At 41.3% G+C, this 21,445-nt stretch overlaps 1 protein-coding gene across 4 annotated transcripts in view; it reads right to left on the bottom strand.

Moving 5' to 3' along the window:
* The window catches only part of zbtb46 (zinc finger and BTB domain containing 46), a 64,794-nt gene extending 56,611 nt beyond the window's left edge, over nt 1-8,183 (bottom strand). Inside the window, exons 1-2 of one of the 4 annotated variants that reach the window (XM_062979086.1) lie at nt 8,084-8,183; nt 4,127-4,219 (exon numbers count right to left, since the gene is read on the bottom strand). The gene's annotated coding sequence lies outside the window, so the exon portion shown is untranslated. Of the gene's footprint in view, nt 1-3,795; nt 4,106-4,126; nt 4,897-8,083 lie in introns of those variants that run through there. The other 3 variants (XM_062979084.1, XM_003220695.4, XM_008110237.3) reach the window with 3 other exon arrangements.
* Between the last annotated feature and the right edge of the window lie 13,262 nt (nt 8,184-21,445).

Raw genomic sequence — 21,445 nt, 5'->3', positions numbered from 1 at the left:
GCGTGAGCCATGGGAATTCCCCATCCAGACCACAAGCTTTCTCTTCTGTTATCTCTCATCAATGATCAGAGCTGAGACATAAAAGGGGACACAAAAACCAGGAAGCTATTGCATGGAAATAAACACTGCCTCACAGTCTGGAAAACCGAAACATCAGGTTTTGCTCCTGGGTTCATATTCATAGAACTAAAATATACTTTGTATGTTTGGTTGAAAATCTCCACCTGCACAGGAATTATATCTGCCCCACTCACTTTAGCTTGGTTCTATCTCAGGTCCTAAGCAAAGAATGACCCATTGCCAGTACAGACTTTCACCAAGTCCCATTTCAATATGGAACGTAGTGATTACACTAAAAAAAAATTGTCTTTCCAAGTTTGACAGCAATGTGGTACCCAGAACTGATGATGTCTGATTAATGCAGAATGAAGAACCTAGTTTTTCCCAAGAGTGGGAAATTATTATGATTCTCTTAATAAAACCTGAAATCACATTTGTCCTTTTTTTGGTAATTTCATGTTGATGTTAAACTTGGGAACAATTGCAATCCCAAGATCTTTTGTGTCGTTACTACTTTAAAGCAAAGTATTGGCCCATACTGAGATTGCCTTTGCTGAATTTCAGTTTGTTCACATCAGCCCTATTTTCAATGTATTAGATTATTACGAATTATATTTCCAACTTTTGAGATACAAGCTACAACTCCAGTTTTGTGCCACTGCAAATTCAACCAGAGAATCATAGAATCATGGAGTTGGAAGAGACCTCGTGGGCCATCCAGTTCAGCCTCCTACAAAGAAGCAGGAAAATTGCATGCAAAGCACCCCTGACAGATGGCCATCCAGCCTCTGCTTAAAAGCCTCCAAAGGAGCCAAGATTCCTATACCTTTTCATCAATGATAAAAAAGTTGATTACCAGACTCAAGACAGGCTCATCGACCAGCTCTTCAAAATCTCTCTCACTTAATGATAAATCATTGATGAGATATTGATGTGGTTTTCCTGCTATTACTGAACCCACTTGATGGTATATTGTGTGGTACACACAGAACCAGCTTTCTAACCAAAACCCAAAACTTTGCAAGATGCTTTGCTGAAATAAGGAAAATTACATCCAAAACTTTCCCACAATCCACTAAGTTAGTAACTTTAGTCAATAGAGAGAAAAGTTAAGTTTGGTAAGAAGTATTATTAAAGATCACACGCTAATTTCTGCATTTTTTTCTTTAAGGCTTTTCTTTACAGAATTCATTTTGCGTTCATTCTGAGAAAAGGCTTAGTTTCAGGCTTAAATAATTCCATTTTACCCACTTAGAGAGGCTCACTGTGTCTTACTTTAAAAGGTAGGGACAGAGTCATTTAACACATAACAAATACTGTATTAATCCTATTGTGCAAAGTGTCAGGATTTTCTGGCACAGATACAAAGTAATAGAGTTCAGGGAATTATGAGCGTAAGGATAGCTATTTGAATTTCAGGGAGTCTTTCAAAGATTTAAACTAAGCTCCTTTTATCCTTTTATTTACCAATTAAATTAAGAATATAGCAACAAGGATTACTCTGCGCTACAAATAAAGCAGGGAAGTCAAATTGGGGTCTAGAGGCAGCTGCTGAAAGAGACAAATAGAACACAGTTGAAAATGGGACTTTGGGCAAAGGAGGTTGCTCTTGAAAATAATCTTGATGTAAGGAGAACAAAAAGGTTATACTGTAGATGTGGGGGGGGGGAACTATGGGGGTCTCATATTACTCAGAGCACTGAGGGGAAGTGAGATATAGCAATTAAAAAGCAAGAAAAAATGCCTTGCTATATATTAGCAATCATTTTCACTTACTAATTTAGCCATAAAGTGCACTGCAATTGTTTTAGAAACTACTCAGAAGGCTTTTTAGAAGGTGTACCACATGGAAAGAATGAACACAGGATCTACTGTATGAATGTCCTAGAAAAAATACAAGCCATAAGGACAAAATGGCCCATTTCCTCTGTTCTCTGAAACAGAGAAATTCAAAGTTCTGACCTGCATATCACTGATCAGAATGGTTACAGTGTCTGTCTAACAAGCCAATAATTCAGCTTTAAACAAAACCAATAGACTTCTATATCAGAAAACTAACTGAACTATTCCCTTAGAAATAAGTGGACATGGTCGCACAAAGTAAACGACATGTCGTACAGTGTAAATGACAGAATATTAAGTGGAGCCACTCTGTCACAACACCAAAATGTAAACAAGAGATCCATCAGCATTCACCATCTTTTAAATTGAGAATCAATAGTCCCAAAAACTACAATCCTATACTGTACATGCTTACTAGTAATGATGCCATGCAGAAGACAGTAGGAATTAGTTATAAGTAAATGTGTTTAGGATTACATTGTCAGGTTTACTCATTTTCTAAGGAAGGAACTAGGCAATTTAGCACATTAAGACCTCAATTTTGTTTTAGGAAAAAACTTGTCATATGACATTGCTTAATAGTATATCTGAGTGATGATATTTACTTCATGTTGAAAATTATAAGAAATACTAATGATACACACATTCCTTGCATCACATAGATTTAAAAAAAGGAAACACAAGCAGTAACTGCTCAACTGAGTTGAACTCAGTTCAATATAAGGTAAAGGTTTCCCCTTACGTTAAGTGCAGTCGTGTCCGACTCTGGGGATTGGTGCTCATCTCCATTTCTAAGCCAAAGAGCTGGCGTTGTCCGTAGACACCTCCACGGTCATGTGGCTGGCATGACTGCATGGAATGCCGTTACCTTCCTGACGGAGCAGTACCTATTGATCTACTCACATTTGCATGTTTTCGAACTGCTAGGTTGGCAGAAGCTGGAGCTAACAGCGGGCGCTCACTCCGCTGTTCAGCAGCTCAGTGCTTTAACACACTGAGCCACCGGAGGCTCCATCAGTTCAATATAGACAATCAATAAAACAATACTGGCTGTCAAATTTAAGTGTTTTTCCCTTAATTTTTCAAATATGATAGTATTTAAAAGGACATGGTAAAAACAGCCAAATACTACAACACATGGTATAGAAACTACACTGAAAAGTTTTCTAAGACTGCAATTTTTTAGTTTGCCTCATCATGAAAAAGCAGTGTTTCATATTTCCTAATATCAAACACGAAGTCTTTCTCTTTGGGAGAAGTCCCCTTAAAATTGAATACAGAAAAAATATAGTACCAAGTTAAAAGTGACAAACTGAAAATGCTAATTACATATTTTTTAAAAGCAATAATTCAACCCTTAGAACTCCTGTATAGCTGCCTGAAAAGCACAGCTTAAAAGAAACACTTCCTTGTTAGCATATCTTGAAATGATGCTGATAATAATCTTGTCCTCGTAATCCATGCTAAATAAATCCCTCCAACTCTATAACTGAATGAACAGAGAAAACTCACTTCAAGAATAAAAATGCCCTTTGTTTATATATTCTTGCCAGATATGCAAGATACAGAATTGTTCATTACTTATGCTTCAGCCTTAGGACAGTAAGCAGTAATGAATATAGTCCTGGAAATCTGCTTCATTCTTTATTTGTCATCTGGGATTGAATTATCAGGCGCTCCATGCATTACTTTTGTGGAATGGACAGGGCATATCTATTTACAGACACAAAAAAGGCAATGAATCTACACCTTGCAAACCTTTCCCTATTACAATCTTTTGAAAAGAAAACCTTTCAAGACAGGTAGCTTATTAACACTCTTTATAATCATTCTTTAGAGGTGGCTGACAGTCATGCACACACACACATACACCTTCCATTAAATTTCCCTTACCTCTGGACAAAAAATTCCAGGTCAATTCCTTCACTTGTTTGAAAGCATGTTCTCTAAGTGGATCTTCCCAGAAGATTTAGAAAGAAGCCGGCTGAGTTTAAGACACAACCGAGGGTCACTTCCAACCTTGCAGTTTGCAATTAAAATGGAGTCATGGCCAGGCGAGATCTATGCCTGGCTTTTAGGGGAGGGGGGGGGGGAGACAATAAAGCCCCAAACAGGCCTGGCTTTAAAGAGGCAGGAGCAGCAAACAAGCAAAGAGAAAGCCAGCCCAGGAGAAACAGGCGTGCTTCACCAAGCGCAGGGTTGTTATTATTACAATTATTATTACCTCATCCCTTTCTTCAAAGCAGTTCTGAGCCACTCTCTCCCTTTGTTGAAAACACTTGGTCCAAGTTGTACAGAAGCTGGTTTTGAAAGGACCCTTTAAAAAAAAGAAAGAAGATGATCTCAGGCTAGAGTGGAAGCGCTTGCTATTTTTGCAGGCTGGAGCGCCTGCTCGAATGCCCCCTTGTCTCCTCTCCTTTCCTTTCCCTTGAGCTGTGTGTTGACGCAGCAGAAATTACCAGCTGGAAAATTCCCCTTTTGGAGGTTAGAGGGAGGGGTTGGGGGGGCGAAGGAGGAGCAGGAGGGGGTTAAGCCCTGCCAGTCAGAGCCTGCCCCCCTCCAGCCAGCCCCAAATAAGGCATGGTGCCCTGGGGTGAAGGGAGAGCAGCACAGGCGCACCCTGCCCTTTCCACGCAGAGGTGGGAGTGGGAAGTCTCCTTCCAGACCCCCCTTCCTTCCCCAATTGATTGAACAGGATTGCATTCAGCTGCCCTCCAATCCATCTGAGAGCAGAGCCTGGCTGCACAAGGTGGATTCCTCATACCCCATAGTCTCTCTCTTTTGGGCAGTGCCAGCTGTAGGGAGGATGGGGAAGAAAGGAGAGAGAGTTAAAGGCTTGTCCAAGGCTCTCATAAATCAATGGGTTCCTTTGAGTTTCTGAGCTGTATTTCCAATAGCCTTATTTCCTAACTTTTCGCCTGCACCTGTGGCTGGCATCCTCAGAAGTTTCATAGAATCCTAGAACTGGAAGAGACCTCGTGGGCCATCCAGTCCAACCCCCTGCCAAGAGGAGGAAAATCGCATCCAAAACACCCCCGACAGATGGCCATCCAGCCTGTTTAAAAGCCTCCAGAGGAGGAGCCTCCACCACACTCCAGGGCAGAGAGTTCCATTGCCGAACAGCTCTCTCTCACAGTGAGGAAGTTCTTGCTAATGTTGAGGTGGAATCTCCTTTCCTGTAGTTTGAAGCCATTGTTCTGCGTCCTAGTCTCCAGGGCAGCACAAAACAAGCTTGCTCCCTTCCTCCCTATGACTTCCCCTCACATATTTGTACATGGCTATCATGTCTCCTCTCAACCTTCTCTTCCAGGCTAAACATGCCCAGCTCTTTAAGACGCTCCTCATAGGGCTTGTTCTCCAGACCCTTAATCATTTTAATCACTCTCCTCCGGGCACATCCCAGCTTGTCAACATCTCTCTTCAATTGTGGTGTCCAGAATTGGACACAGTGTGATTCCAGGTGTGTTTTGACCAAGGCAGAATAGAGGGGTAGCATGACTTCCTGGATCTAGACACTAGACTATTTATGCAAGCCAAAATCCCATTGGCTTTTTTTGCCACCGCAGCACATTGTTGGCTCATGTTTAACTTGTTGTCCACTAGGATTCCAAGATCTTTTTCATACGTTCTGCTGTCGAGGCAGGCGTCCCCCCATTCTGTATCTTTGCATTTCATTTTTTTCTGCCTAAGTGGAGTATCTTGCATTTGTCCCTGTTGAACTTCATTTTGTTAGTTTCAGCCCATCTCTCTACTCTGTAAAGAATGTTTTGAATTTTGCTCCTGTTTGTTCGGAGGTCTGTGAGAATGAGGCAAGTGGCGTGTCCAGGGTGACAGAAATAACTCCTGCCTGTGAACATCACCTCCTTCAAGGTGAACTGAACTGCCTAAACTGGGCTCTACAGGCCAATGGAGACTCCACCACAGACATCAGAAGACCCGTAAGACCAAGAACAAGACAAAGATCCACCTAGAGGAAAGTGTCCTTGTCATAAAGGGAACCTCTGACCGCATAGGGAAGCTGATGAAGAAACACAAGCTACAAACAATTACAGACCCACCAAAAATTCAACAAATGCTACGTTCAGCAAAAGATAAGAGGAATCCTTTAATCACTGCAAAATCTACCGTATACCATGAAGCTGCGTTCAAGTCTCCATAGAGACCACCAAATGCAGCAATACCCAAACACAAATCAAAGAGCATGAAAGGCACTGCAGACCGATTCAACCAGAGAAGCCAGCTATACCACATCGCTTACTGAACCAACTTGGACACAGAATATTATTTGAGAACACAGAACTGCTGGACCACTCTTGCAACCATCATGTCAGACTGCACAGAGAAGCTACTGAAATTCACAAGCAGCGGGCAATTTCAACAGAAAGGAGAAAACCATGAAAATGAACAAAATCTGATTACCAGTATTAAAAAAAAAAACCCCAGAATCAAGACAGTAAATAAGGAACACCACTCAGAAACAGGAGAACTCCAGACAGCAAATAATCAAGGGCCAGTTAACATTTCCCAAAGGATGCCCACTTGCAGCAAAAGCCAGGCTTTGCAGCTGCAAGGCTACTCAGTGTTAATCAAGCTGGCTAATTACAACATTCACACTTGCTTTAAACAGACGAGTTCTTTCTCCCACCCTGGGCGTTCCACAGATATATACACCTCACCTCGTTTCCAACAAACCTCTGAGGATGCCAGCCACAGATGCAGGCAAAACGTCAGAAGGGAATGCTACTGGAACATGGCCATGCAGCCCAAAAAACTCACAGCAACCCAGAAAGGAGAGAGTTAAAGTGTGTGAAGGGGATGTCCTTTAATTAGGAAATGCTGGGGATAATAATAATAATAAACTTTATTTATACCCCGCCACCATCTCCCCAACGGGAACTCGGAAAAATACAATATCACAGAATATAAATAGAACAACAAATCATAACACATTAAACAATACAATAAAAGATAATATACACTACATTAAGCAAAATCAAAAGAACAATAAACCAAGGGCAGGCCACATAAGCACTAGGTTAAAAACTCGGGGTGAGAAAGGGAATAGGAATAAACCACAGAAAACAGGGTCATAAAGTAGTGGTGCAATCTGGAGGACAGATATTGGAGGAGAGTAACAAAAGGGATTTCTGCAGTAATTACTCTCCAAAAGCACAACGGAAGAGCCATGTTTTCAAATCTTTCTTAAAGGCTGTTAATGTGGGAGCTTGCCTAATCTCACCAGGCTGTGAGTTCCACAATCGGGGGGCCACAGCAGAGAAGGCCCTCTCCCTTGTTCCCACAAGGCGGGCCTGAGATATCGCCAGAGGCGACAGGAGAGCCTCCCCTGACAATTGAAGGGATTGGGCAGGTTTATGATAGGAGATACGGTCACGAAGGTAGGTGGGTCCCAAACCGTTTAGGGCTTTATAGGTGATGGTCTGCACCTTGAATTGGGATGGACAAGAGATAAAACTCTAATTATTGAACATCAGGAAGAACTTCCTCACAGTGAGGGCTGTTCGACAGTGGAACTCTCTCCTCCGGACTGTGGTGGAGGCTCCTTCTTTGGAGGCTTTTAAGCAGAGGCTGGATGGCCATATGTCGGGGGTGCTTTGAATGTGATTTCCTGCTTCTTAGCGGGGGGTTGGACTGGCTGGCCCATGAGGTCTCTTCCAACTCTACTATTCTATGATTCTATTTGGCCTGTATCAGTGAAACAGAGCCTGCATGGACTTATCTTAATGTCAGATTTCAACTCTGGTTTGAATCCCACATTCAGCCATAAAAAGCTACTGGGCGATCTTGGGCACGTCACTCTCTCTCAGCCTCACAGGAAAACTGCATGGACTTCTTACATTTAGAAGTCATGAATTTGTGTGTGTATATACATATATATTTACACACACAATTTTAATACATATGTATTTTATTGGTTTTACATTATATTTCCGTTTTATGTTTTATTTATGTTTTATTTATATTTATTTACTCTATTTATACCCTGGGTTTCTCTACCCCGCAGGGGACTCAAGGTGGCTTACATAGAAGCAATTATTCAATGCCTTAAAACATATACAATTAAAAAAATTATAATTAAATTAGATTAAAATTAGACATATTAAACATTTAAAAACATTACATTACATAAAATCATGATAAAAATCATATATACAGTATACACACATATATATACTATGTGAGGGAACTCTTTCTGTCCTCTCCCTGCTTCCCTCAGGCCAACTGGATCCAAAAGGGGGCGGGGCCAGTCTCAAGCAGCCGGCAAAAAAACCCCGAAGACGCGTGCTGGTGGGCGTGGCCTAGATGAGAAAGAACTTCGACTCCGTCGCTGATTGGGTACGGCCTCTCAAAGCCACGCCCAGGTGGGAGGAGAAAGAGGAGGTCGGTTTGAGTTTTTAACCGTCGCCAGTGGCGGTTGGTGTGGCCACGCCCCCTGCTATTTAAAAAAAAGGGGGAAAGGGGCGGGGCGAGGGAATAACTGTCAAGGAAACGGACACAGCTTGGAGGGGAAAGGGAGGCGCGCGGAGCATGCTGGGAGAAAGCGAGCCCAAGGGCACGCGGGGGCTCCTGTCGCCGTGGCAACGGACAGGGCCTGCCCTCCCCATTGCCCTCCAGCAAGGCTTCCAGGAAGGAGCAGCTTGCTCTAGCTCCTCATTAGGCCTAGTTTCCAGTCAAGAAATTGAAGGCAGGATTTTTTAAAGGCTTAAACCAGTCTTATGAATTAAGGATTCAACCTCTTGTTGTGAGCCTCTTCAAACCATTTCTGGCTCAAGGCAGAAGGTCTTTCTTGGCCAGATTGGCTCAAAGAAGAATTGCCATTGAGGCTGAGAGAGTGTGGCTTGCCCAAGGTTACCCAGTGGGTTCCCACGGGTGCGTCTACACTGTAGAATGAATGCAGTTTGACGCTTGGCTCAGTGCAATGGCAGCATGGGACTTGTAGTTTTACATGGGCTTTAGCCTTCTCCAGCATATGTGACCATCACAAAAAGCACCAATACAAACAGAAGTGTGTCATATCAGAATCAACAAAGGAGTGCATCAAGGAGACAAACCTGTTTGCAGCAACTTTGGAAATACTCTTCTGAAAAATCTAAAGGTGAACCACTGTGTCATCTCTTCGCCAAAAAATCCAGAAGATTTACAACATCAAATCCAACAACTAGCTCGATTCTCAAAATCAGGATTGGAAATGAACTTGAAAACGAAATGGATGAAAAATGAGCCGTGTGTCCAGCGCCGCATCGTTATAAGTGGAGATGGAATTGAGAAAGTGATTGAATATGTATATCTTGGTCAACAAGTACAGTTGAATAATTTGGCAAATGACAAACAGGCAAAAAGGCGCAAGGATGCTTGAAACCTGACAGTGTTAACGGATGCTAAACTGCCAATGAAGGTTAGCGCAGATATCTTCAACACTACAGTTTTAACAGCAATGTTATACGCATCTGAAACACAGGCAACAACAAAGTTAGAGGACAAAAAACTGACCGTGACTCAGAGAGCAATGGAAAAAGAAGGATGTGTGGCGTGACAATAAGAGATAAATTCAGCAATAAAGAGCTCATCAAAGAACTGGGGTATGCAACATAGTCAAATCTATGAGGTTAAAAGAAGATGGGCAGGGCATAGAGCAAGAAAAAAAGACAACCGATGGACATGTCAACTCACGAACTGGATACCAAGAGAACACAAGAGGCCCTTGGGCTGACTCCGTACTTGATGGGATGAACCAATGGTTAAACTATTCAGCCAGAAATGGAAAAAAAAAGCACGGGATCGTATATTTTGGCAAATGGTAGATTTGCGTGAAGCCCAAAGGAGTGGATTGAAGACAAATTGGATAGGATAGAATTTAGCCTTCTCAGCCAAATAATCTTCATGCCTCACCAAATTGCAGCTCCCATAATTCGATAGCACTGAACTATGATGGTTAAAGTAATTTGAAAATTCGTAACGTATTTATTTACTGTGACAGCTATTCAGAATATTCTGATTGGCTGAAAGCTGGCCTGGCTAGGATACGGGCTTCCATTGGCTGGAAGCTCCATGCAGCGGCTTCCATGATTGGTTCTCTTGATGGTGGGAAATTCAAAGAGTTGTCATTTGCCGGTTTAAAGTATAGGTCTGTTTAAAGGCCCACCTCCAAGAGGGGCACGGACATCAGGAATGTTTGTAAGTAAGTTCATGATTGGCTTAATAGCTAGTCCAGGTAAACTTCCACAAGGACTGCAGGACGTTTCTCAATGGAATAAGAGTCAATACAGCAAAGTTTCAGTTCACGAGTACAGAAGAGACTGTATCAATGGGAATGGGATGCGTTTTCCCCGATCCCTGATCCATTGTGAAAGGATTAGTTAGACTGGCCTTAGGTAGTTTTCCAAAGATTATTTGATTGACACAGTCTTGGGAAGGCCCGCTTGGCTTTATTGAAATGGTGAAACATAGGGAGACAATCTACTGGCATTGTTTGGAAAAGATTTCTCTGTGTAACACGATTTTTGTTCCTGGGTTATAAATGTCATTTCCTAATTGGTTCTATCATAAAGATCATGGAAAAAGTTTATTAAACTGCAAAAACTTTGTTTTTTTGTGACATCCTGCAGCACATTTTGGTATAGTTTTTCAATTAATATCTCACTGCATCTCAACCAATTGAGCAAGGTTTGTGGCAGCCAATAAAATGAAGTTTCTGGAGTAGAACAATGACTTTCAAAGCAAGCATAGCACAATTGTACAGGAAATAACACTTTCACATAGTGTATTTAATATAAATTTCTCGAAACCAATCACATGACCCTCCCAGCTAGTGAGAAGTGTATATTTGTCTCTCTCTGAGTTGTCTGGTCAGGAGGCCATGGCTTTGCTTGATCACATAATTTCCTATTCTCTAAATAGGGGCATTTAAGGCAAAAAGCAGCTATCAGTCATGCAGTGTGGCCACTATTTGGGCCATCCAATCATAAAACAAAGAGACAGACAGCAGAAACCTGAGCATTCTTTACATAATTCAGCAATTTCTACACTATGGTACTTTGGGGAAAAAAAAACAACCCAAAGTTCAATTCCTGTTTTAAAGACTTCACACACAATATTTGTAATAATTTTTGTACATGAAACCAGTCTTGTGTATATTAGAACATTGTGAAAGGGTCACTATCTCTCCACCCCAATTTGGACAATTAAGTTTTTGGAGCATTTCAGATTTGAGGATAAGGGATGCTCAACTTATATTCAGAAACACAGATGTCAGAAATCAGTTGCGAGATCAAGTACAAGAGAGGATCTCAATCTCACAACTGGTGGCTAAATAAAGGTATATTAACCACCTTGAATCAATCACTGAATCACCAGAGGAAATTGTGTGTTTTGAGAATAGTTGATTCAATAAGAAGAAATCATCTACTGTCCTTAGATTGTCAAACTTTTTGCAATCAAACTTCAGTTTTCCCAGTGTGGACTTCTGAAGACAGAATGGTATCATCCAAACACAAGAAATGAAGTGAGGGATGAACAGGTTCTTGGGAACCAAAATATTGAAAACTATTAAAAACAAGCGTATATACCTGGTGTTGCAGGGTTTGCATTTTGTTTGTGGTTTTTTCTTTTCTTCATCCCTTTCCTTTATACACTTCGTCCTCTCTCTTCTTCCATTATTTTCTTCTTTGCTTTCTCCATCTTTCATTCTTTCCTTTGTCTTCCTTTTTCCTTCTCTTTCTTTTTTCACCCCTTTCCTTCTCTCCCCTTCTTTCTCTTTCTTTCCCCTTTTCCTTCTTTTAACCAGCCTTTTCTTGGAAGTCACATTTTCTAAACCTCAGAGCAAAGCCCAGACACACATCTATCCCTTCCAAAATATAAATCCTGATTAAAGTGCTTACTTCCTTATGGGGTGGATGTCCCAGTTATGGCTTTTAGGGCTGTGTTGTTGGCCTCATAGTTGACCAGCAGCTAATCCTTTCTATATATTGCCCTTATGTGCCTGCATCTGAGCACTTCATATATACATCCATACCTAGAGGCCAGTAGCTAAGGCATTCTAATCAATTCTTTTCCTTTTTAGGGCCTTCACCCCAAAATGGGATTGTTTTTGTAGTCGAAAGCCCACAATTACTTTAAGTTTGGTAATGAAGGGTATGTGTGCCAAGTTTGGTCCAGATCTATCAAACCATCTAGGAGCTTTTGTGGTCCAAACCAGCTAACCAACCAACCAACCAAAATACAAATTTGAACTTTTATTCATATATTGATAAATTAGAAATATAAGAGGAAGCATGATTCCCCCAAATTGTGAGCTTGTTCGGTGCCCTATGTTTATTAAGTTATGAAATGCTGAGCAACAGCTGGAAAATATGATAATAATAATAATAATAATAATAATAATAATAATAATAATAATAATAAAATGAAGAAGGGAAAAATCATTGAAAGTGAGGGCATTAATATGCCTAATGGCCAAACAATAAAGTGTCACCAGCCAGAGGCCTATAAATATCTGGGCATACTACAGCTGGACAACATCAAGCATTAAAATGTGAAAACTGTGGTCAGCAAAGAATACACACAAAGGGTCAGAAAAATTCTCAAAAGCAAGCTCAATGGAGGCAACACCATCAAGGCCATAAACACCTGGGCCATACCTGTCATAAGATATACTGCTGGCATCATAAACTGGACACAGATGGAACTGGACAATTTGGACAGAAAAACAAGAAAACTCATGACCATTCATCATTCACTGCACCCTCGCAGTGATGTTGACCGGCTGTATCTGCCTAGAAGATCAGGGGGCAGAGGACTCTTACAAGTAAAACAAGCAGTCAAAGAAGAAGAACATGCCCTGGCAGAATATGTAAAGCAAAGTGAAGAACCTGCTTTGATTGAAGTCAAAAATCAGAAACTCCTCAAAGCACAGCAGACAAAAAAACCAGTACAAGAAAACCGCACTACAAACTAGAGCTGACAGCTGGCACAACAAAACATTGCATGGAAAGTTCCTTGACAAAATTGAAGGAAAAGCTGATAAGGAGAAGACCTGGCTCTGGCTCACGAATGGGACCCTGAAGAAGGAGACAGAAGGCCTGATCCTTGCAGCCCAGGAGCAAGCCATCAGAACAAATGCAATCAAGGCCAAGATCGAAAAATCAGCTGATGACCCAAAATGCAGACTGTGCAAGGAAACCGACGAAACCATTGATCATATCCTCAGCTGCTGTAAGAAAATTACACAGACAGACTACAAGCAGAGGCACAACTATGTGGCCCAAATGATTCATTGGAACTTATGCCTCAAGTACCACCTGCCAGCAGCAAAGAACTGGTGGGATCACAAACCTGCAAAAGTATTGGAAAATGAGCATGCAAAGATACTGTGGGAATTCCCGAATCCAGACTGACAAAGTTCTGGAACACAACACACCAGACATCACAGTTGTGGAAAAGAAAAAGGTTTGGATCATTGATGTCGCCATCCCAGGTGACAGTTGCATTGACGAAAAACAACAGGAAAAACTCAGCCGCTATCAGGACCTCAAGATTGAACTTCAAAGACTCTGGCAGAAACCAGTGCAGGTGGTCCCATTGGTGATGGGCACATTGGGTGCCGTGCCAAAAGATCTCAGCCAGCATTTGGAAACAATAGACATTGACAAAATTACGATCTGCCAGCTGCAAAAGGCCACCCTGCTGGGATCTGCGCGCATCATCCGAAAATACATCACACAGTCCTAGACACCTGGGAAGTGTTTGACTTGTGATTTTGTGATATGAAATCCAGCATATCTATCTAGTTTGCTGTGTCATAATAAAATAATAATAATAGGTAAGAATGAAAAAATGTGTGTGCGGAGAGAGGTACCCTAGAAGAGATAGGGGCTTGAATGGAAGGCCTTAACACTGCAAGATTTCCTTCCTAAAGCTGAACCTGACTCTGGAAGCAGAGGAGCAAACAAATTATGACACGATGGATTAGGGCCATATTGGGCATGCATATGGTTAGCATTTGCTCTGGGATTCTGCTAGAGGAAATGATCCAAGGATTGAAATTTTAGGCAAGCGTGTGGGTCCCATATTGGATCAATAACAGCCTCAAAGCAAGGAGACACTATTTCATCAAAGCTTCAGCTTGAATGAGTTTTCTAAAGTGTTGTTCAGCTCCACTCATTCATCGTCAAAAAAGATCTTTTGATCTTAATAGATATCCCAGTCAAGTAGATTTCATTTTCCCCGCTGTGTGTTTTTCAGTTCAGATCTTTCTGCAGAGAACATCTTGATTTTAAGGGGGAAAGAAGATCAATACCAATTGATCAATGCTACAAAGCTCTGTCTTTCAGGGGGGCATAAGCCTCCTCTGCCAGTAGCTAAAGGCAACATTCAATAGAAAAAGTTCTCTTGCCATTCAGATCAATTACCGTATAGGTTGCGATGGCCGTGTATTTGTACAAATCCAAAAGAGCAATGTAGGATAAGAAAAGGCCAATTTATCACTATGTAGAATTAAAAGTTGTGTGTTCCTTGATATCAGACAGAGAAGTGTGGTCTGGATCAAGTCAGGCATCCTATCCACAAGCCTTGAATGTAAATCCAAACTCACTCTACTGACTAAACAGAACAAACCACAGCCTTCCAGGTATTCCTTCATCACAACTCTCATGAGATCCAGTCATGATGTCTAATGATGAGGAATATAGGAGTTGTAGTTCTGCATCTGGAAGAGGGCCACATAAAATGACCTTAGAGGATCTAGGTGATAATGGTGGTTGAGAATGATGTGGTCCTCCAGATATTGCTTGACTGAAACTCCCAGCCTATCTCGTCATTAGCCTTGGTGGTTAACAATACTATGAGCTGCATTCATCAACATCTGAAAGACTATATAATCCCTATCCCAGTGTGAATCCTTCTGCCTTCTCCTTGCTTGAGCCCCTTTTCTCTCCCTTCCTGGATTCTATCCCGTATTTATTATGGTCTTACCATGTATGTGTTTTAAATGCAATTTTTTATCCTTGTATTGTTGTTTTAATTGATATATTGTATTACCGTTTTATTTTTAATATTTTGATTTGTATTATGTTGCTTATATTTTGTCCTTATGATGTTTGGGCCTCTGCCCCATATAAGCTGCCCCGAGTCCCTGCGGGGAGATGGTGGCGGGGTATAAATAAAGTTTTATTATTATTATTCTCTTTGTTAACCCAGAGTGCATCTACACTGTAGAATTAGTGCAGTTTGCAATGCCTTTAACTGCCATGGCTCAATGGTATGGAATATCTTGGGAACTGTAGTTTTACAAAGCCTTTAGCCTTCTCTGCCAAGGAGTGTTGGTGCCTCAGCAAACTTCAACTCCCAGGATTCCATAGCATCAAGCCATGGCTGGCAAAATGGCACCAAACTGTATTTATTCTAAGGTGCAGACCCTGTTGCTCACCAGAGTTCACTATGGCTTCCCTGCCTCATCCCTGAAACCCAGAAGTATGTTTAGGATTGTTGAAAATGGCACAAGAATAAGTAGTCTTTATATTTCTCACTTTGCTGAACTCTGGCCATTTGCTTTCAGAAAATATTAAAATAACAAATGGAGCAATTTTACAGATGTCAGCATTGTTTCCGTGGCCATCCTTCTGAGCAAAAGGTTGATGCATTGCACTCTTAAGGTCTGCTCATTCCACTGGCTTATGACTCTGTACATTCTCTGTAGCCTCCTCCACTTTGGGGAATGAATTTGTTTGATTTCAGGCAGACATGCCCCAGTTCCCACCCCAAACCCACAACGTTTCTTTCTCCTCCTCCTCCTCTTCTCTCTGCAGGAGGAAGGCATTTATTTATTTAGCTGTGTGTCAAGCAGGATTCACTCCCCTGTGAGCTGGAGCAGCTGCAACCTGGGTTTTTTTTGCCTTGGGGAATGTACTCCAGAGATGGAGAGGGCAGATTGAGGCTGAATCCCCTTTAAAGGGCCTGGGGAAAGCTGGAAGGGTCAAATTCCACCCTACTCCCACCCCCTAAAAGCTGGCGACAAGATATTTTATTAGATTGCACTGGATCTAGTCATCATTCATTTTCCTTTCGGTAATTTAGCTGTCATTGCATTTGAGGAGGTTCATGTCCTCCAACTTTCCCCATTAGTCTGGGACAGTCCCAATTAGTTTTCATTCATCCCACTTTTCCCCAGCTGTTTTTAAAATATATCAGTTGCTTACTCCTCTTTCCACTTTCCCTTTTAGCTTCAGCTTTCTTTTCTACTGTCAAGGCTCATATTTTGGGATCTTGAGATTGGCAGATTTGAGAGGCACCAGTCCTCTTTCCCAGAGAAAGTTTAAAAACACTTTTTTAATTCCATGGTATTGAACCATGGCAGTTAAAGTGGTTCCAGACTGCATTAATTCTACAATGTAGATGCATCTCAAGTATACTTCCTGTTAAAGGTAATGCCACCAACATTCTTCTCTGTGTTAGGGCCCTTCCAGACAGGCCCTATATCCCAGGACCTGATCCCAGATTTTCTGCTTTAGTAAAATAATAATAAATAAAACTTTATTTATAACCCACCTCCATCTCGGTGGAGGGGACTCGGAGCGGCTCACATGGGGACTGAGCCCAAGAATCAACAGATAAAATCAGAACACAATAACAGCATATATATTTAAAACAATAAAATAAACATTCATAAAATACACCAGCTTTAATCTGGATTATAAAAGTCCCCACTGCCAGATAATCTGGGATAAACAAAAAACCTGGGATCAGATCCTGGGATATATCTGACTGGAAGGATCCTTACTCTCGATGGTGCTGTAAGATCTCTTTGCATATTTGTATTCCGTACTAAAAAGGCTTTGAATTCTACTCTAATGGCAAAAGTGATCAAAAGTAGCTAGTAGATGCTGCAGCAGTTTGCTTTTGCCTGAGACCAGATCTATACTGCCATATAAGATCTGAATTTTCTTCTTTGAACTGGATTATATGGCAATGAAGACTTGTGTAATTCAGCTCAAAGAAGATAACGTGGATTATCAACATTGATAATATGGATTATATAGCAGTGTAGAAGGGGCCTAGGACAGAGAACAATGGATTCAAATTACAGGAAATTCCACCTAAACCTTAGGAAGAACTTCCTGATGGCTGGAGCTGTTCAGCAGTGCAACGTGCTGCCTCAGAGTGTGATGGAAGTCTCCTTCTCTGGAGGTTTTTAAGATAAGGCTGGAGGGCTATCTGTCAGGAGAGGTTTGATTGTGTGTTCCTGCATGGCAGAAGGGGTGGACTGGATGCTTGTAGGAGGTCTTTTCCAGCTTCATGATTCTATGAAACTATCATTGCAATATGAACTCACTCGAGTTCAAAACCAGCAGAAGACAAAGGGAGGAAATGGAGAGAAAAGAAGAGAGAGAAACTGGGACATTTTGAAAGCTGCTAAAAAAGTGGGAGGATAGATGATTAATGGGGACTGTCCCTAACAAATTGGGACATTCATAAGATATTATTTATTCAAACAAAAATGGGAAGTCTGTGTATGTATGTGTTTCACATCTGATGAAAATTCCCCCCCACAGACCTCAGAACCCTTTAGACATTTGCTATCTCTTTTTTTCAGCTATATACTGGCCAAAATGTCAACAGTGCAGTATATACAGTAGAGTCTCACTTATCCAACACTCACTTATCCAACGTTCTGGATTATCCAACGCATTTTTGTAGCCAATGTTTTCAATACATCGTGATATTTGGGGGCTAAATTCGTAAATACAGTAATTACTACATAGCATTATTGCACATTGAACTACTTTTTCTGTAAAATTGTTGTATAATATGATGTTTTGGTGCTTAATTTGTAAAAACATAACCTAATTTGATGTTTAATAGGCTTTTCCTTAATACCTCCTAATTATCCAACATATTCGCTTATCCAACATTCTGCCGGCCCGTTTATGTTGGATAAGTGAGACTCTACTGTACTATATTCACAATTCACAAGCGATGCATCTACACTGTAGAATTAATGCAACTTGACACCACTTTGGCTGCTAGGGCTCAATGCTATGGAATCCTGGAAGTTATCATTGACATAAATATAATTGCTTCCAATAGCATATTCTGAAAAATGATTACCATAAAACCAAACAATACAACAGAACAAATTTTACTGTTGTCAGAACTTGGCCAATGATGTATTAGGTCTTCTGAGATGTGTAGTCTCAAAAGGTAACTGTTTAAAGTGTTGGAATTGGTCATCAGTGCATACAAAGCATATATGAGAAGAAGAAAAACAAACATATCAATGCTATTGATTTCAGTTTATTTCTTGGAGAATTTTGTAGCAATTACCCTATACAAGGAGCTAGGGATTTCTAGCAGAGCTTCCCGAGCTCCCTTGCTAAGCTAGAATTCCCAAGGTTCTTTCTTGAATAAACAACACATCTTTTGAGATCATCCCATTCCTTTCTAAGGTGTCCCCGGTGTCCTTTATTTGTGCTTCTTGGCACGTTTTCAGTGTGTTCTCCCTGAGGTTAGCTCATCTTTCTGCTCTTGTTTTCTTCTAAAATATTACAAACAATGAACAGGGATTACATACAGAGAAGTCAATAAAAAGACAGCTGTTGGGATCTCCTTGTCCCACTTGAAACCCATGGATTTGTAAACTATGAGATATTTAGATTTTCCTGCCAAAAAGTGTTAAAGACTCCTGAACTATCATGGCAGTTAAAGCAGAATCAAAATGCTATAACATTAAACCGTGAACAAGCCCCTGTACATCTTTAAGCTATACGCTGCCTCTTTGTTTTCTTTTGGGATGGTTGCTTGAGTAATTCTTCATAAATCAATCCGTTCTTTGCTAGACATACTTTTTGTGATGTTGAAAATTGACACTTCTCACAGTATGTAATTTTTCAGTAATCCCTACACTGTGGAATTAATACAGTTTGACACCACTTTAATTGCCATATGTACTTGTCGAGATTTCTTCCGAGGATGTTTGAGGCTGAGAGTATGTGACTACCCAAGGTTATCTAATCGATTTTCAATGCTCAAGTTGGGGTTTAGATCGTAATGTCTTATAATCCTAGGGGTGCATCTACACAGTAGAATGATGGCAGTTTGACACCACTTTAACGTCTATGGCTCAATGCTACAGAATCATGGGAGTTGTGATTTTACAAGGCCTTTTGTCTTCTCTACCAAAAAGAGTGCTGGTGTCTCACCAAAATCCCAGGATTCTGTTGCATTGAGTTGTGGCAATTAAAGTGGTGTCAAACTGCATTAATTCTACAGTTTAGAATCCATCTTCTGAATCCAAAGGTCACCTGTTTTCTTTAGCAGGAGGCCAAGGGGATGGTTGGCTTTGGAGAAGATGGGGAAGTGGGCAGTGACTGGAGCCATTAGCAAGGTCATCTTAAAACTAAAGTATTTTTTAAAACAATCTATATGGGAGGGGAACTTTCCTTGTATCTTGTTTCCCTATCATAGAAATACTCCCAGCCTGCAAGTTAGTGAATTAGAATACTTTCAATGGTGGGAGTTGACCAAATGTCATTTTTTCCATGATGTGAAACAAGGCATTTGTTGTGTTGTGGGAGGAAACAGCTCAGGGGAATTCTCTCTAAATTAGCAAGGCAAGTTAAAAGGCTACAAGGCAGGTTGGGAGACGGAGGAGAAAGGGGACAAAATAGCATTGCAGGTCCTTCAAATATAATGCTTTCCATGGCTTTTCAGCACAATGTTCAGCCTGTAGTTCCCATCTTGTTCAAAGGATCTTATGCCCAAGATGCATCCATAGCATTGCAGACTTTGGCCTCTTTTCCTTGTTGTTTTCTGACAGAAAATTATGTTACCAAGTTGACCACCTTGTTTCACTTCTGTTCCTTGTGGGTGTCTTGATTTTTTCTTTTTCATAAAACACACATTGTCCCCCTGTTTCAAGTGAAACCAACATATTCAAAACCTTTCACCCCAAAGACCAAAAGGAAACATGTTTCTGGTGGGTAAATGTCACTGGAGGTGGGGGAGAGATTGTGTTATTTGGAATATAATGTAATGCTCTTAACTCAGAAGTTCCAAGGCAACTTTGGTTTCTTTGGGGAGGGGAAGTTGAAGGTGCTTTTCAAACAGTAAACAGCTTAGTGTTCTCTGGATTTAGATCTCACTCACTGATAAAGCCTTTCATGGTATTTCTGTTTTGCCCACGGGGAACTATATGCTATATTTTGCATTATAATCTATAAGCATACATTTAGAAATGACATTTGGGGGATAAACTTGGCACCATTGGCATTTGGGAACATCTGTGTCATTGGGACAGTCAAAGGTACTGAGCTATTTGGGGGAGAAGTTTTAGCATGTTATTTAATGTTTGTTGTTGCCGTTGCCGTTGTTGTTGTGTGCCTTTGTTGTCGACCGCACTTTGGGGGATCGGGCCCTTAAGGAGAGACCCGACCCGGTCCTGAGGGAACGGACCTTGGCGAAGCCAAAAGGAGAATATAAGCCGCAATACAACCTGAAGCCTGAAATGAAGAAGGTCCGCCAAGTTGAAGGAAAATCCGCCAAGGAGTTTTTATTGAGCAATTCAGCTGAAAAGGACGCTAATAGCGATCATTCAATCTACTAGCGTAACATATGTTTCAAATAAAGCCATATTTATACAATGTTTCGGTCTGACAGCCCTTTGAATTTCCCGCCCCGCTTCCCTGCCCATCAGATCGCGGATAGGCTGAGAGTTTGAACGAGGCGGGCTTTCGTTTCCCGCCTTGCTCTGCTGGCCCAATGGGAAGCCGCTTTTGTCCCCACTCGGGCCAATCAGAGAGGAGGAGGCGGGAGCTATTGAAACAATGTGGTGACCGGACAGGAAATATCAGATTAATCCTGGCCCGGCCGATTTCTAAAGGAATTAATGGCACCCATCAAGGGTGTCCGGGGTCCTGTCACGTTTACAGATTTTAGATATGCCTTGGGGTGTCAGACGGGAAGTGGTGATGGGTGGTGATGAGCCGTCATTGACGGGCCCCACAGGGTGCCTTCCAGCGGCGTCCTGGCCTAGGATATGACAATGTTTGCCTTGGGGGCGAGTCACCTTTTGGAATTTGGTGACTCTAAACCCTATATTGTCCATGCGATCGGAATGAGATTGGATTAAACTGTGGCAGATTATCCTTTTGTTTTTGGGAAGGGAGGTCTGGGTCATAGGGCTAAGGTTCACGTTGGGGTCATAATATTTCCCATTTGATTTCATGATTTGGCAATTATATGGGATAGAATGAAAATTAAAATAAAGTTGGAACATAAACCCAGCTGGGAAAAACACATATTTTCCGGGGATCCCAAAGAGTATAAATACATATAGGCAGATAGGTAGATTTCAAGGAGGAAAGGGAGAATCCATAGAGGGGGGGTTACATTGCACAAAGGGGAACCATGAATGATATAAGCAATAGAAAACATTTGATAAGGACGAAGTTCACAACATCTGGGGAACCCGATATGGAAATTCATAAGAGTGGAGTTCTAGCAGCATAATTTCACAATCCACGAAGTTAGCCCA

Source organism: Anolis carolinensis, chromosome 4, assembly GCF_035594765.1.
Source record: "Anolis carolinensis isolate JA03-04 chromosome 4, rAnoCar3.1.pri, whole genome shotgun sequence".
Taxonomy (NCBI): domain Eukaryota; kingdom Metazoa; phylum Chordata; class Lepidosauria; order Squamata; family Dactyloidae; genus Anolis; species Anolis carolinensis.
Note: the sequence above shows the minus strand (reverse complement) of the source record. Positions and strands in the feature narration are given on the sequence as shown.